The 17,446-nt window shown below is 38.5% G+C and overlaps 1 non-coding gene across 1 annotated transcript; it reads left to right on the forward strand.

Annotated features, from left to right (window-relative positions):
* The first annotated feature begins 16,067 nt into the window (after window positions 1–16,067).
* Window positions 16,068–16,170, forward strand: LOC135270010 (small nucleolar RNA U13). Its single transcript, XR_010338238.1, has one exon. It is a non-coding gene; the product is annotated as a small nucleolar RNA U13 (small nucleolar RNA).
* Window positions 16,171–17,446: the final 1,276 nt, after the last annotated feature.

Below are 17,446 nucleotides of genomic sequence, written 5' to 3' on the forward strand. Positions count from 1 at the left end.
TAATTATTTTTAATTGTTGTGGGTACATAGTAGGTATATATGAGGTACATGAGATGTTTTGATACAGGCATGCAATGCATAATAATCACATTATGGAGAATGGGATATCCATCCTCTCAAGCATTTATCCTTAGTGTTACAAACAATCCAATTATACTGTTAGTTATTTTTAAATGGACAATTAAATTATTATTGACTATAGTCACTGTGTTGTGCTATCAAATACTGTTTTTTTTTTCATTCTTCCTATTTTCTTGGTGCCTTCTTACCATCCCCACTTCCCCCTACTCTTCCCCTACCCTTCTCAGCCTCTGTTAACCATCCTTCTACACTCCGTCTCGATGAGTTCAATTGTTTCGATTTTCAGATCACACAAATAAGTGAGAACATGCGATGTTTGTCTTTCTGTGCCTGGCTTATTTCATTTCATAAAATGATTTCCAGTCATCCATGTTGTCGCAAATGACAAGATCTCATTCTTTTTTTATGGCTGAATAGCATATATGTACCATTGTGTATATGTACCACAAATTGTTTGTCCAGTCATCTGTTGGTAGATGCTCAGGTTGCTTCCAAATCTTGCCTGTTGTGAACAGAGCTGCAACAAACAGAAATGTAGATACCTCTTCAGTGTACTGATTTCTGTCCTTTTGGGTGTATACCCAGGTATATACATAGATACCTGGGTCATATGGTAGCTCCATTTTTAGTTTTTTGAGGAGTCTCCAAACTGTTCTCCAAAGAGGTTGTTCTTATTTACATTCTCACCAAGAGTGTACAAGGGTTCCCTTTTCTTCACCTGCTTGCCAGCATTTCTTATTGCCCATCTTTTAAATAAAAGTCATTTTAACTGAGGTGAGATGATATCTCACTGTAGTTTTGATTTGCATTTCTCTGATAATCAATGCTGTTGAGCACCTTTTCATATGGCTGTTTGCCATTTGTATGTCTTCTTTTGAAAAATGTCTGTTTAAATCTTTTGCCCTTGTTTTGATTGGATTGTTAGATATTTTTCCTACAGAGTTGTTTGAGCTCCTTATATATTCTGGTTATTAATCCCTTGTCACATGGGTAGTTTGCATATATTTTCTCCCATTCCATGGGTTATCTCTTCATTGTGTGGATTGTGTCATTTGCTGTGCAGCTTTGGAACTTGATGTGATCTCATTTGTCCATTTTAGCTTTGGTTGACTTAGCTTTCGTGACTTGTGGGGTATTACTCAAGAAATTTTTGCCCAGACCAATGTCCTGGAGATTTTCCCCAATGTTTTATTGTAGGAGCTTCATAATCTGAGGTCTTGGTTTAAGTCTTTAATCCATTTTGCTTTGATTTTTGTATATGGTGAGAGACAGGGGACTACTTTCATTCTTCTGCATATGCATATCCAGTTTTCCCAGCACCATTTATTGAAGAGACTGTCTTTTCCCCAGTATATACTCTTGGCATCTTTGTAGAAAATGAGTTCACTGTAGGTGTGTGGATTTGTCTCTGTGTTCTCTATTCTGTTCACATCGTCTATATGTCTGTTTTTATGCCACTACTATGCTGTTTTGGTTACTTTATCTCTGTAGTATAATTTGAACTCAGGTATTGGGATTCCTCCAGATTTATTTTTGCTTAGAATAACTTTGTCTATTTTTGATCTTATGTTGTTCCATATAAATTTTAGGATTATCTTTTTCTATTTCCGTGAAGAATGTCATTGGTATTTTGGTAGAAATTGTGTTAAATCTGTACTTTGCTTTGGGTAGTATGGACATTTTTAACAATATTGATTCTTCCAATCCATGAACATAAAATATCTTTCTATTTTTTGGTGTCTCATCAATTACTATCATCAGTGTTTTATAGTTTTTTATTACAGACATCTTTCACTTCTTTGGTTAAATTAATTTCTAGATATTTAATTTTATTTGTGGTTATTGTAAATGGGATTGCTTTTCTGATATTTTTCAGACTATTTACTGTTGACATATAGAAATGCTACTGATTTTTGTATGTTGAATTTGTATTCTGAAACTTTACTGAATTTGTTTATGAGTTCTGATAGTTTTTTAAGGGAGTTCTTAGTGTTTTTTTCAAGTATGAGATTATATTTACAAACAAGAATAATTTGACCTCTTTGTTTTCAATTTGGGTACTCTTTCTTTCTGTTGTCTGTGTTGAACAACAATGGTATAAGTGAGCAGCCTTGTCATGTTGCAGATCCCAGAGAAAAGGGTTTCAGTTTTTCCCTATTCAGTATGATACTAGCTGTGAATCTGTCATATATGGCTTTTATTATGTTGATGTATGTTTCTTCTATCACCAGTTATTTTAGGGGTTTTTAATCACAAAAAGATGTTGAATTTTATCAAATCCTTTTTTATCATCATATGGTTTTCATCCTTCATTCTCTTAATATGATGTATCACATTGACTGATTTGCATATATTGATCCGTCTTTGCTTCCCAGGGATAAATCCAACTTGATCATGATGAATGATCTTTTTAATGTATTGTTGATATTGTTTTGGGAGTATTTTGTTGAGGATTTTTCCAGCAATATTCATCAGAGATATTGGTCTGCTGTTTTCTCTTTTGATGTGTCTTTGTCTGGTTTTGGTATCAGGGTAATACTGGCCTTTTAGAATGAATTTGGAAGTACTCCCCTTCTCTTTTTGAGAATAGTTTGAGTATGATTGGTATTAGTTCTTCTTTAAATGTTTAGTAGAATTCAGCAGTGAAGCCATTGGGTCCTGGAGTTTTCTTTACTGAGAGACTTTTTATTATGGCTTTGATCTCATTAATTGTTATTGGTCTGTTCAGGGTTTGCATGTCTTCCTGGTTCAATCTTGGTAGTTTGTATGAATCTAGGAATTTGTCCATTTCTTGAATTTGCCTATTTATTGGCATATAGTTGCTCATAGTAGCCAGTAATGCTCATTTGAATTTCTGCAGTATCCATTGTACTATCTTCCTTTTAATCTCTGATTTCATTTCTTTTGGTATTTTCTCATTTTTTCTTAGGCTAGAGTTTGTCAATTTTGTTTAACTTTTTGAAAAAAACTTTTTGTTACATTGATCTTTTGTATTTTTTTATTTCAATTTCATTTCTGCTGTGACCTTTATCATTTCTTCTACTATTTTGCATTTTGTTTCTTCTTGCTTTTCTTGTTCTTTTAGATGCATATCTACATTATTTACTTGAAGATTTTCTTATTTTTTGATGTTGGCACTAGTAGCTATAAACTTCCCTCGTAGTACTGCTTTTGCTGTATGCCATAGATCTTGGTATGTTGTGTTTTCATTATCATTTGTTTCAATACATTTTAGGTTTTTTTTTCTAATCTCTTCATTGACCCACTGGTCATGCAGAAGCATATTGTTTAACTTCCATTATTTTTATGGCTCCAAAAATTCCATTTGTTATTCATTTCTAGTTTTATTCCATTGTGGTCAGAAAAGATACTTGATATCATTTTGGTTTTTTGGAATGTTTTAAGACATTTTTGGTGACCTAACATGCGGTTTGTGTTTGAGAATGATCCATGTGCTGAGGAGAAGAATTGCATCCTGAAGTTGTTGGATGAAATATTCTATAAATGTCCATTAGATCCATTTGTTCTACAGTGCAGATTAAATCTGATGTTTCTCTGCTGTTTTTCTATCTGAAAAATCTGTCCAGTGCTGAAATGAGGTGTCGAAGTCTCCAGCTGTTATTGTATTGGAGTCCATCCCTCTTTTTAGCTCTAATAATATTTGCTTCATATATCTGGGTGCACAAATGTTGGGTGCATGTATATTTAAACTTGTCATATCCTTTTGCTGAATTGACCCCTTTATCATTATATAGTGTCATTTGTATATTCTTATAGTTTTGGCCTTGAAATCTTTTTTGTGTGGTAACTGCTGCTCCTTTTTTGGTTTCCATTGGCATGGAATATTTTTTCTATCCCTTTGTTTTCAGTCTATGTGTGTTATTATAGATAGAGTGTGTTTCTTGTAGGAACAGATCAGTGGGGTGTGCCTTTGTAATCCATTCAGCCAGTCTGTGTCTTTTGATTGGAGAGTTTAGTCCATTTATATTCAATGTTATTATTGATAAGTAAGGACTTGCATATGCCATTTTATAATTTGTTTTATGAATGTTTTGTGATCATCTCTTCCTTCTTTCTTTTCCTCCTGTTTCCCTTTAGGGAAGGCAATTTTCTCTGGTAATATGTTTTAGTTTCTTGCTTTTTATTTTTTATACATCCATTGCATGTTTTTTTTTTTGAGGTTACCATGAAGCTTGCAAATACTATCTTACAACCCACTATTTTAACCTGATAACAAAGTAACACTATTTGCATAAACAAACAATCAAAAGGAAGACTATTAAAAATTGTACTCCTTTACTTTGTCCCCTCACTTTTTTTCACTTTTTATATTTCTATTTATATCTTATTGTACTCACTATGTAGTAAAAAGTTGTTGTAGTTATGATTTTTAATTGGCTCATCCTTTGATCTTTCTACTTTGTATAAGGGTAGTTTACACATCACCATTACAGTGTTATAATATTCGGTATTTTTCTGTGTACTTGCTATTACCAGTAAGTTTTGTACTTTCTGGTGATTATTTATTGCTCATTAATGTCCTTTCCTTTCTGATTGAAGTATTCCCTTCAGCATTTCTTGTAGGACAGGTCTGGTGTTGATGAAATCCCTCAGCTTTTGTTTGTCTGGGAAAATCTTTACTTCTCCTTCATATTTGAAGGATATTTTCACCAGATATATGATTCTAGGGTAAAAGTATTTTTCCTTCAGCACTTTAAATATGTCATGCCACACTCTCTTGGCCTGTAAGGTTTCCACTGAAAGTCTGCTGCCAGGCATATTGGAGCTCTATTGTGTGTTTGGTTTTTTTGTCTCCTGCTGCTTTTAGGATCCTTTATTTATCCTTGACCTTTGGGATTTTTATTATTAAATGCCTTCAGGTAGTCTTCTTTGGGTTAAACTTCTTGGTATTCTATAACTTTTTTGTACTTGAATGTTGATATATTTCTGTAGGTTTGGGAAGTTCTTGGTTATTATCCCTTTGAATAAACTTTCTATGACTATCTCTTTCTCTACCCTTTCTTTAAAGCCAACAATACTTAGATTTGTCATTTTGAAAATTTTTGCTAGATTCTTTAGGTGTGCTTCATTTTTTTGTATTTTTAGTTTCCTCTGACTGTGTGTTTTCAAATAGCCTGTCTTCAAGCTCACTAATTCTTTCTTCTGATCAATCCATTCTGTTACTAAAGAACTGTGATGTATTCTTTAGTATGAAGTTGCATTTTTCAGCTTCATAATTTCTGCTTGATTCTTTTTAATTATTTCAATCTCTTTGTTAAGTTTATCTGATAGAATTCTGAATTCATCCTCTGTGTTATCTTGAATTTGAGTTTCCTTAACACAGGTATTTTGAATTCTCTGAGAGGTCAGATATTTCTGTTTCTCCAGGATCGGTCCCTGGTGACTTATTTAGTTCATTTAGTGAGGTAACGTTTTCTTGGATCATCATGGTACTTGTAAATGTTAATTTGTATCTAAGCATTGAAGAGTTATATATTCATTGTAGTCCTTGCATTTGGGCTTCTTTGTACCTTTCCTTCTTGGAAAAGCTTTCTAGATATTTGTAAGGATTTGGGTGTTGTCTTATAGGCTATATCTGCTTTAGGGTATACCTCAGGCCCTGTATTGCTGTGGTTCTTACAGACTTGTAAAGGTACTGCCTTGATGGTCTTGGATAAGATCTGGGAGAATTCTCTCAATTATTAGGTATAGACTCTTCTTTCTTTCCCTTACTTCGTGTAAAACAAACAAAGTCTCTCTTCTGTTCTGAGTCACCTAAGCTGGTGATGGAGTGACACAAGCACCCCTGTGGCCACCATCACTATGACTGCTGGGCCTGACCTGAAGCCAGCATCATACACAGTCTCACCCAAAGCCTGCTATAACTACTTCTTGGCTACTGTCTATGTTTGCTCAAGGCTCTGATGCTCTACAGTCAGCATAAGGCAAAGGCAGCCAGGTCTGTATCCTTTCTTTTAGGCTATTGAGTTTTCCCAGGCCACAGGGAGTTCCAGAGGGGCTGTCTGGGGCCAGGGACTAGATTAAAAAATATTTAGAAGTATACCTGGTGTTCTATTGTACTGCGACTGATCTGGCACCCAAACCAGTGGACATAGTTCTTCCCACTCTTCCCTTTCCTTTCTGAAAGCAGAGGAGCCTCTCCCTGTGGCCATCACCACCACAGGCCCACAGCGAGTTCTGCCAGACCATCACCTATGTTCCCTTAAGGCCCAAGCGCTCTTAAATCATCTTGTGGTGAATGCTGCCTGGCCTGGGACTCATCCTTTAGGGCAGTGGGCTCCCTTCTGGCCCAGCACAGGTCCAGAAATGCTATGTAAGAGCCAAGTTCTAGAATTGGGGTCCCCAAGAGCCCACTTGATGCTCCACTGTCCTGTGACTGAGCTGGTACCTAAGGTGCAATAGAAAGTCCGCTTTACTTTTCCCTTTGCTTTTGTCAAGCAGAATGATTCTTGCCCCATAGCCACCACAGGTGGGAATGTGCTGAGTCTCACCTGAAGCCAGCAAGTCTCAGACTCTTATCCAAAGCCTTCAGCATAGTACCTGGATATTGCTGCTGGTTATTCAGGGTCCAAGACCCCTTCAATTAGTAGGTGATGAATGATGCCAGGACTGGGTTCTTTCTTTTAAGGTAGCAGGTTCTCTTCTGGCCCATGGTGTGTATTCTTGTCTGGGAGCTAGGGCCTGGAGAGGGGACCTCAGAACTCTGACTGCTGCCCTATTCTGCTGTGTCTGAGCTGGTATGCAAGATGCAAGACAAAGTACTCCCTACTCTTCTCTCTCCTCTCTTTAGGCAGAAGAAATGGGTCTCTTTTAGAGTTGTGAGCTATGCAAACTAGGGTTAAGGGAGGGGTGATGCCAACACTCCTTTAGCATCACCAAAATGATGCTAAATATTTCAAGTTATGTTACAGAGCTATAGTAACCAAAACAGCATAGTAGTAGCAGAAAAACATACGTATGGAACAATGGAACAGAATAGAGAACACAGAAACAAATCCACACACCTACAGTGAACTCATTTTCTACAAAGATGCCAAGAACATATACTGAGGAAAAGACAGTCTCTTCAATAAATGGTGCTGGGAAAATTGGATGTCAATATGCAGAAAAATGAAACTAGATCCCTGTCTCTCACCATATACAAAAATCAAATCAAAATAAATTCAAGACTTAAATGAAGACCTCAAACTATGAAGCTCCTACAGTAAAACATTGGGGAAAATCTCTAGGACATTGGTCTGGGCAAAAATTTCTTGAGTAGTAACCCACAAGCTCATTCAACTAAAGCTAAAATGGACAAATGAGATCACACACATCAAGTTCGAAAGCTTCTGCACAGCAAAGGATACAGTCCACAAAGTAAAGAGACAACCTGCAGAACAGGAGAAAATATATGCAAACTACCCATGTGACAAGGGATTAATAACCAGAATATATAAGGAGCTCAAACAACTCTGTAGGAAAAAAAATCTAACAATCTAATCGAAACATAGGCAAAAGATTTAAATTGACATTTTTCAAAAGAAGACATACAAAGGCAAAAAGGCATATGAAAAGGTGCTCAACATTATTGATCATCAGAGAAATGCAAATCAAAACTACAATGAGATACCACCTTATCTCAGTTAAAATGACTTTTGTTTAAAAGACCTAAAGGCAGTTTCCTTTAGGTCAATAAGAAATGCTAGCAAGAATGTGGAAAAAAGAGAACACTTGTACACTCTTGTACTTATTTACATTGATAAATAAGTACAACCTGTATGGAGAACAGTTTGGAGATTCCTCAAAAAACTAAAAATAGAGCTACCATATGACCCATGTATCCCACTGCTGTATATAGACCCAAAAGAATGAAAATCAGTATATTGAAGAGGTATCTACATTTCTATGTTTGTTGCAGCTCTGTTCACAACAGGCAAGATTTGGAAGCAACCTGAGCATTTACCAACAGATGAATGGATAAACAATTTGTGGTACATATACACAATGGAGTACTATTCAGCTGTTAAAAATGAGACTCAATCATTTACAACAACATGGATGCAACTGAAGATCATTATGTTAAGTGAAATAAGCCAGGCATAGAAGGACAAACATCACATGTTCTCACTTATCTGTGGGATCCCAAAATCAAAGCAATTGACCTCACGGAAATAGAGTAGAAGGATGGTTATTAGAGCCTGAGAAAGGTAGTGGGGGGCTGAGAGGAGATGGGGATGGTTAACAGGTACAAAAAAATAGAATGAATAAAGCCTACTATTTGATACCACAACCAGATGACTATAGCCAATAATAACTTAATTATACATTTTAAATTACTTAAAGAGTGTAATTGGATTGTTTGTATCTCAAAGCATAAATGCTTTAGAGAATGGATGCTCAATTCTCGATGATTTGCATATTTTACATTGCATTCCTGTATCAAAACATCTCATGTACTCCATAAATATATACATCTACTACATACTGACAAAAATAAAAGCTAAAATATTTTTAAAAATTTTGACTAGGCAGGTTCCTTTAGGAAGGTTATTATATGCTGTGGAACAGATACAAGACAAATGTTTAAGAACCAGAGTAGATGAGAATCTTTGGTAACTTCATATTGGGCTCAGAAGTGTTCTTGGAGGTAAACTTTTTGGTAAACAATCCTGAGGCCTTGGAACTCTAAGGGCTTCATTTTACCTTCACGCTAATCTTTGTAGGAAGCAAAATGTAGGGATTTAAGGGTTCATGTCTTTCTCTGGATGCTTATTTTCCATTTAGAGTCACAGACATTTGGAATTGCATCTCCTCCCTATCTTACTATTTTTCCCTAGAAGCAGACTCCGAGGCCAAGACAAGTACAAGTACAAGTACAGCCTGCCCTCTATATCCATGGGTTCCACATCAGTAGATTTGACCAACTGCAGATAAAAAATATTCAAAAAAAAGGGAATAATTGCATCTGTATTGAACATTTACAGACTTTTTCTCCTTGTCTTTATTCCCCAAACAAGACAGTATAACTATTTACATAGCATTTGCATTGTATTAGGTATTATACATAATGTAGAGATAAATTATACAAGAGGATGTGCATAGGTTATATGGAAAAACAACACTATTTTATATAAAGGACTTGGGCATCTGTCGATTTTGGTATCTGTGGGGGAGTCCTGAAACCAATCCCTCGTTGATAGCAAGGGTCAACTATAATTAATTTGGAAATTGATCCCAGGAAACACTAACAGGAGAGTGGGGAAGTGAATTGGGGAAGGGAGGGGAGTGGAGAGGTGGGAAAAAAGGTAGGGAAGGGAGGACACAAGGAGAGGACAGAAGGGGACAGGAAGGGAAAGGAGACGAGAAGGGCATGTTATCAACCAAGTTAGCATTATGTGTAACTGGAGCATGATTCCACTAGGAATACTGGGAGCCAGTATGGAATAAGTGTTTCAGAACTATCCCTCTCAGTCATTAGTTGAGGGCTGTTGCTGAGTACATCAACTCCCTGCCATTTCTAGCATGTTGCAGGTGGCAAAGTGGGCTCTGGTAGCCAGCGCAAGCCGTCAGGTGCAGAGCTGCAGGTGCTGGCAGCTGGCAGTCAGCCAGCTTACAATGGTAAGGCCTGAGGTTATATTGGCAGGCTCTGACATGTCTGCCACACTTCCCCTTTTATAGGAAATTGTAATGTTACAGTACTTGTCTGTGTGGAAACAAAAGCAATTCAGTGTTTCCTTGCTTGCAAATGAGGCCTGTGTTACAAAACATAAAAGTCTATTTTGTAACAAATGCCAATGAAGTGTACACCACTGAGCAGATCACCACTGTAGGTGAAGGTCAATCTTACTGGGGTCATCTGAGAGATAATATAAAATATGCTTCAGAGTTATTCCACCCAAAGGGCAAAGAAGCCAGGGATTTTATTCTCCAATACTATCATTTCTGGCTGAGAACTACTCCTGGGGTAACTAACTCCTTGGCACTTCCTGCCTGCCCTCATATGAGAAAGCCCTCAGGTGGAAAGCTGCAGGTGCTGGCAGTAGGCATGTCCAGGAATGGTGTAAGCTGGAGGTGATACGGTCAGGCTGCTATCTGCTACATCTGGTGTGGCCTGGACAGTAGTTATGAATGGTCATCCCTGTGCAGACAGAGATAGGAGGTAACCTCTTTGATCTGTGGTGAGCAGTGGGGCATAAGACCTGTGCTCCGATGACATCCATGGTTATGCTCTCACAGAGACTGCATCAGGAGGGTAGCAGAGAAGTGCAGAGCCCATGTGGAGTACTCTTGAGAGACATCCTGACTTTGGGAAGTGTGACAGAGGGATTGGAAAGCCACAACACTTTATTATGGTCTATTTTTGTGTCCAAGGGTTTTTGAGTCCTGGGCAATCCAGGTTCCCATAGAATTTAGTGCTGGAAGGAGCACTGGGCATCAACCTCCCCCATACAGAATCCTGCTGCTGCTCTCCATCTGCTTGCTGTGGGGCTGTGAGTTTAGCTCCATCTATTCTGTTACTGGATGCTGAATGAGCCTGGGGCTGGGTCAGGGATTTGGGATGGTGTAAGAGCTATTAAGATCTCTCACATAGTAGAGCATCTGCAACACAATTAGACCTTTTACATTGCCAAGATTCACTTCCTCCTACATTTCTACTGCATGTTGGTATGCTAAAAATACTTTCCCAGCCTCTTTCATATATTCTAGTTGGTATCTTCTTCATATGCTTGTTAATTGCTGCTGCAAATTAGTTCATAAACCTGTTTTGTTCATCCATCCAGGGAAATTTACTCATCACCACCATCAACTTCCATAGTATCTTTGAGGAATCAGGGGAAGTTGAATGTTGTTGTGAAATACAGAGGCAAAAATATTGGGCAGGAACTTTGAAAGCTCAGTAACTAGCTTAGCTGGCCTAGCTTTTCTGTTCAGCTAGGCTGTCAACGCTGGATAAATTACTGAGCCAAACTAAAAAAAAATCCTGACTTATTTCATGCTTATGAGAAAAATGTTCTTTCCCACACCTCCCCAGAAAAATACAGGTATCATTTTTGTAATGATAATTATAATGATAATTCTACAAAAATAGTGTTTGATAAATTTTGCTGGGAACATTTTTGTTTCATTCATCAGTTAATTCCATCAAATATGTACATTGTGCTCCTACTAATGTCTATCAGTGTACTGAATGCTGGAGATAAAACTATGAACAAAATAGACATGGGCCACATCCTCATGGAGATGTGGGATGAGAGGGCAGCTGCAACACCTGTGTAGCAAATGCAGCCCTTGTAACTCCTGGAGAAATTTACATGATAGAGAGGCAGCTGGTTGAGCTCTAAGCTCAGCTCTGTTTTGTCAGTCCTTCCTTCACTCCCTGCTCCTTTATCCCATTTCCTGTTATCCTTCTGCCTGTCTAGAAGGGAATTTTCTGGGCTACCTCTTCTTTCCCATGGCTGGGTTCCCCTGGTGCTGATTCTTGTCACATAGCCAGCTCTCGAAGGTTGTGGAAGGAATGTCACCTTGTTTTTTTCTCTTAAATTGTCCTTATATATATAGAAATCCAAGGTGATTTACCACAGTGATTCATACTCTACAGTCCTGGGATTGAATGGCTGAACCTCAGGAGCATAGGAACAAGGAATGGGTGAATTCTTCAGATTCAGACCTTTATTTGCCTTAAACATTTTGGAATTATGCATTGAAGCAACACTCTCTTTTTCTCAAATTTTATTTGGTGTGTGAGCAGGTGGGTGAAAGCCTGGTAGGTGTCATGGGCTCGAAAATGCTGTGAAGAATTTCTAACAGCTCCTGCCTGAACCTTCTGACAGTGAGGCTGATTTGCACCTGAGCCTGCGGTTTTGGGACTGTGAGCCATATTAAGTATGTGCTTATTTAATTGCCCTCTTTGCACATGGCTCCTTTCCGTACTTTTGAATTTGATCTGTTTCCTGAAGAACAGACTTGACTATTTTAAACTGGTTGGCATTCAACACACTGTTGTTTCCCTTTAAATTTGTTGGTTGGATAAATTAATTTAGAAAAGCTGTGGAGATAAACATTTAAAGGAGGATTGTTCAGGACATGCTAGACTCGATTCACTGTCTTTCCGTGCTGCTGTTAGTGCAAATGAATTTCTTTTAGTCACATTCCTGAGTTTGCCTCGCTTATGTCAGGATATTGTTAAGTATAGATGCTGCAAAATGAAGAATTTTTCCATTATTTGTTCAGTGGAATGACAGAAAGATACGTGTTCACAGCAAAGAGTAAATTGAATTTAAAGAATATATTAAGAATAAAATGGCCTGGAATGGTGACAGAGAAAAGGAAAACATTCACTAGATGGGCAGACTGTACACTCATAGTAGTAGAATTAATTTACTAGTCATTCATATTATTATCCCAGATTGATTAATCATGAAGAGAGACTTAACAGAATAATTCAGAGTGCTCTATTTACAGGACAAAAAAGAGGACAAATTTGCCAATTAAAGTGTTGCTTTAAATATTAGTGTTTTTTCCACAAAGATTTCTTTTTCAAGGAGGAGATGTTTGAGACCAAGAACCTAAATAAAATAAATATGAAATGGTGCTTCATGATCTCACGCTCCTGGGTGGTTGGTATATCTGCTTCAAATTAAGGATTTGGTGTCATGGAAACAGCTTGTTCATTTGGAAAGCTGCTGCCACTCTGTGGGAAGGCAAAAGACCAGTATGTGCAAGTGTGTATGTGTTTAACATTCCCTATCAGCCCTCAGCAAAACAAATACCCATTCCTGCCGGAAAGTATAGAATTATATAGGAGGGTTGGACTTTTACTTTTGGCATCAGAGTTTCAGAACAGAGCACATGAATCATCTGGAGAATAATGTTAGAGTGAAGATTCTGATTCCGTGGATCTGGGGTGAGGGCTAAGATTCTGCATTTCTAAAGAGCTCCCAGATGATACCTATGCTGTTTGTCTGGAGATCATACTTGGAAAACCACTGGTCTAGAGTTGTTATCAATTTGGCTGAGCATTAGAATCACCTTCCTCTTTGGCTAGTGTGAATTAATGTTTGGTCAACATTTTAAAAGAGTTTTAGTTTAAATTGCTGCTTTTTCTGCTTTCTATGTCAATTTTAACTTTTATCTAGGGCTAAGATATCTTGGCAAATAAAAGAAGGTAAAAACTGCACGTTTAGTATACTGCTCTAAATTGGGCATTACTTGTAGACTACTGAATTACACTAAAGTGTGAAGACCTGGAGGGAAAACAGTTTGCAGTCTCCTGCTCTTATGTGGAACCAAGAAGCCTGGAAATGTAATCCTCAATGTTGGAGGTAGGGCCTGGTGGGAGGTGATTGGATCATCAGGGTCAGAGGCAGAATGATGTGCTTTGGATCTGTGTCCACCCAAATCTCATGTTGAAATGTAATCCTCTGAAATCTAGGCAGAGACTGCCAACCCTCAACACTTGTACTCTTTGCACGTGCAGGCTTAACACTACTTGGAAGCCACCGAGGCTTATGGCTTACACCCTCTGAAGCAGTGCCCTCAGCTGTAGCTGGGCCCCTTTGAGCCATGGGTGGAGGTGAGAAGCTGGGATGTAGGAAGCAGTGTCTGGAGGCTGCCTGAGACAGTGGGGCCCTGGGTCTGTTCCATGAAACCGTTCTTACCTCCTAGGACTCTGGGTCTGTGATGGGAGGGGCTGCCTCAAAGATCTCTGAAACACCTTCAAGGCATTTTCCCCATTGTTTTGGCTATCAGCACTTTGCCTTCCTTTTAATTATGTAAATTTCAGCAGCCAGCTTGAATTCCTCCCCTGAAAATGGGTTTTTCTTTTCTACCACATGGCCAAGCTGCAATTTTTCCAAACTTTTATGTCCTCCTTCCCTTTTAAATATAAGTTCCAGTTTCAGGCCATTTCTTTGCTCATACATATGAGAATAGGCTGTTAGAAGCAGCCAGACTACATCTCGAACACTTTGCTGCTTAAAAATTTCTTCTGTCAGATACCCTAAATAATCACTCTCAAGTTCAAAGTTCTACAGATCCTTAGAGTTGGGGCACACTGCCTCCAAGTTCTTTGCTAAAGAATAACAAAAGTGATCTTTGCTCCAGATCCCAATAAGTTCCTCATCTCCATCTGAGACCTCATCAGCCTGGCCCTCTCTTTCCATATCATTATTAGCATTTTGGCCACAACTATTCAATAAGTCTCTAGGAAGTTCCAAATTTTCCCTCATCTTTCTATTTTCTTCTGAGCCTCCAAACTCTTCTAACTTTTGCCCATTACCCAGTTCCAAAGCTGCTTCCACATTTTCAGGTATGTTTATATCAATGCCCCACTTCTCAGGACCAATTTTCTATATTAGTTCATTCTCCATTGCTATAAAGAAATATCTGAGATGGGGTAATTTGTAAAGAAAAGAGTTTTAATTGGCTCATGATTCTGTAGGTTGTACAGGAAGCATAGCAGCTTCTGCTTCTGACAAGGCCTCAGGAAACTTAAAATCATGGCAGGAGGCAAAGGGGAAGCAGGCACATCTTACATGGCCAGAGTAGGAGCAAGGGAGAGAGGGGGAAGGTGCCACACACTTTTAAACAACCAGATCTCATGAGAACTCACTATTGCTATGATAGCACCAAGGGGGATGGTGTTGAACCTTGAGAAACTGCCCTCGTGATCCAGTCACCTCCCACCAGGCCCCACGTTCAGCATTGGGGATTACATTTCAACCTGAGATTGGGGAGGGGACACAGATCAGTGTGATTCACCATAACTCTGTAGATGCTTATTGGATCAAGGTAAAGGCTTTGATTTCCTGGTAAAATAGTTAACTCTGTTTTAGTTCTTGGACTGCTCATTTAATCCTGGCTAGTGTCCTTGAAAATGTTGATGAGAATTAAAATTGAGTAAAAATGTATGGATCAAATTCAACATTCTAACAGACAAAATATTTCAAGGACAAAGGCTTCTAAAAAGTGAGTCAATAGATGTCTACTTGTGCAAAGGACAGGATGGTGGTGATGATGATGTGAATAGTGGTTAATGTAATAGCTATTTTTGGGTCAGCAGTTTCACTCTTCATCAGCATTTAGGTCATAGGCTGGAAAATTGATTGTTTTCCAGGTTTGATCTCAATCTGTGCTAGATTTGTAGTCACAATTGAGATAGCTTTGAAATGTATTAATTATTAATGCAGCTGCTTTGATTTTGAGGATGAAATTAATTTCATGGATTTTTATCATTGTCTCAGATATAGCTTTGGGAGTTCCAGGGAGATATTAAAAATATTGCCTATTGGGGAGAGATAGCATGGGGAGAAATGCCACATATAGGTGAAGGGGAGGAAGGCAGCAAATCACAATGCCACATAGGCACCTATGCAACAATCTTGCATGTTTTTCACATGTACCCCAAAACCTAAAATGCAATTAAAAATAAATAAATAAATAAATAGAAAATTATCACCAAAAAAAAAAAATACTGCCTATTAATTTAAGTTTTAGAATCCTATGTCAAATCTGACAAACTTGATCAGGATTTTGTGGCAACTCCTAGTCAGGTGTAAGCAACTTAACCTACAGGGTATTTGTGTCAGTGCATATTTGCTATTGTGATTTACATTCTAATAGAGGTTATGACAAAAGATCTTGGGAGTTATTATCTTTATGGCAAGATATTGTGCTCTCAAGGAAATAGTTTAGTAAAAGACTTTCTGGACTGCAATGTTAAAACAGGCCCACTCTGTATAGTAAATATTAATTGGTAAAATATCTCAGTAAAGCTAGGGGCAAGGAAATGAAATTCATGCTTTTGCAGTGTTTGAATAATGATTTTATTACCCTAAGATGAAAGAAAGAAGTGGATTTGTCTTAAAGCATTTGAGATTTGAGAGAAAATTTTAAAAAGTGCTGTATCATAAGGCAGCATTTCAGTTTATCAGAGGTTAAATCAACTTTGCAGTAGGTTTAGTTAACTCAAGAGGAATTTGGAAATGCCTGTATAGTTCATGAGCATCACGATTGGATGTTCACATGTATGTGTGAGATGTGCCACCCTTGAACCTCATTAGACGTTGGCACATTATCTGTCAGACTTGGAAAAAAAAATAAAGAGGAATTTGGCAGAATACAAGTTGATTACATTAACAAGATGACTATGACTCTGGCTGCCCATTCTGTCTTATTTGGTATCACTTACTACAGGGATGGGTGCTTCCTTAAACATCTTTCCTATTTCTTACTTTCCTTCCATCAGAAAAAAATCCCAGGAAAGTTTCAGAGAGATCCTAAGATACTGTTGTTGCAGAACTTTCTCCTTAGTTCGGCTAACCCTGGGCTCCTGTCACATGACCAGGAAAGATTAGGCTTGCAGACACATAGAAGGGTGAGGGAAACGGAATTTATTGGGTGAAAAGGAAAAAAGGAAAAATAACTCTCAGCAAAGCGAGAGTCCTGCTAGCAGATTTCCCGCCTCACAGATTTAATCCCAGGTCACCACCCAGGAACAAGAGAGGCCAGGCTCCTTCCCCCTGCAAATGGCATGAACTTCCTCAGACTCCACTCATCCTCCCAGTGAGCAAGTGGGCATTATTCAGAAAGAATCAGTCAGGACAGGGTGGGCTTCATTTGGGACCAGCAGTCCAGTTTTTCAGTTCAGGCTGTTTTAGGCTTGAAGGTGGGGTCTCACCAGGGACTCGTGGCTGTCTCCTGTCTCTGTCACTATGACTGGATGGCTTTTATTTGTCCTGTTTGTTTCTGTAAGTTATTAGAAGGAAGAAAGCTTTAAAATATTAGGATACTCACAGAAGTATATTTCAGTGCTCTACATATGGCTGCCCAGGAAGAAGATTAAAATGAATGTTGACTTGAGTACCCATCAAGTGCCAGGTTTGGTGCCGGTAAAGGCACATATCCCAGTGAGGGACTGTGTTAAAGAAACTTCTCTTCCCCAGTCCGCTAGGGGAGGGGTCTCAAATGCAGGAATTTCCTGGCTCCATGCTTCCATCTGGAGACCAGAGGGGCTTAAAATGTAAAGTTCTTTGTCTGGTTATCCCGTGTGAGAACGGGCCAGGTAGGGAAAGCCAGGCGGGGCTCTTTTGTCCCAAATTCCCACAGCAATTAAATAGGATTTACGTCAGTCTGACTCTAAAACCCAAGTTCTTTTCATTGCACCACATTACCTTTCAGAAAGTAAAAGTATTGAGTTCCATCTCCATGTTTGTCAGGCACTTTGACCTTCTGGGAGATGGTGGTTAAAAGGTCAGGGATGCAGCCAGTTTGCCTGAATTCAAACTTCACACCTGCTAATAGCTGTGTGACCCTGGGGATGTTGCATGCCCTCTCTGTGCCTCATTTTTTCATCTGTATCATA

The sequence above is a fragment of the Aotus nancymaae genome, unplaced genomic scaffold (assembly GCF_030222135.1).
Source record: "Aotus nancymaae isolate 86718 unplaced genomic scaffold, 86718_ANA_hifiasm-v0.15.2.pri h1tg000058l, whole genome shotgun sequence".
NCBI lineage: Eukaryota > Metazoa > Chordata > Mammalia > Primates > Aotidae > Aotus > Aotus nancymaae.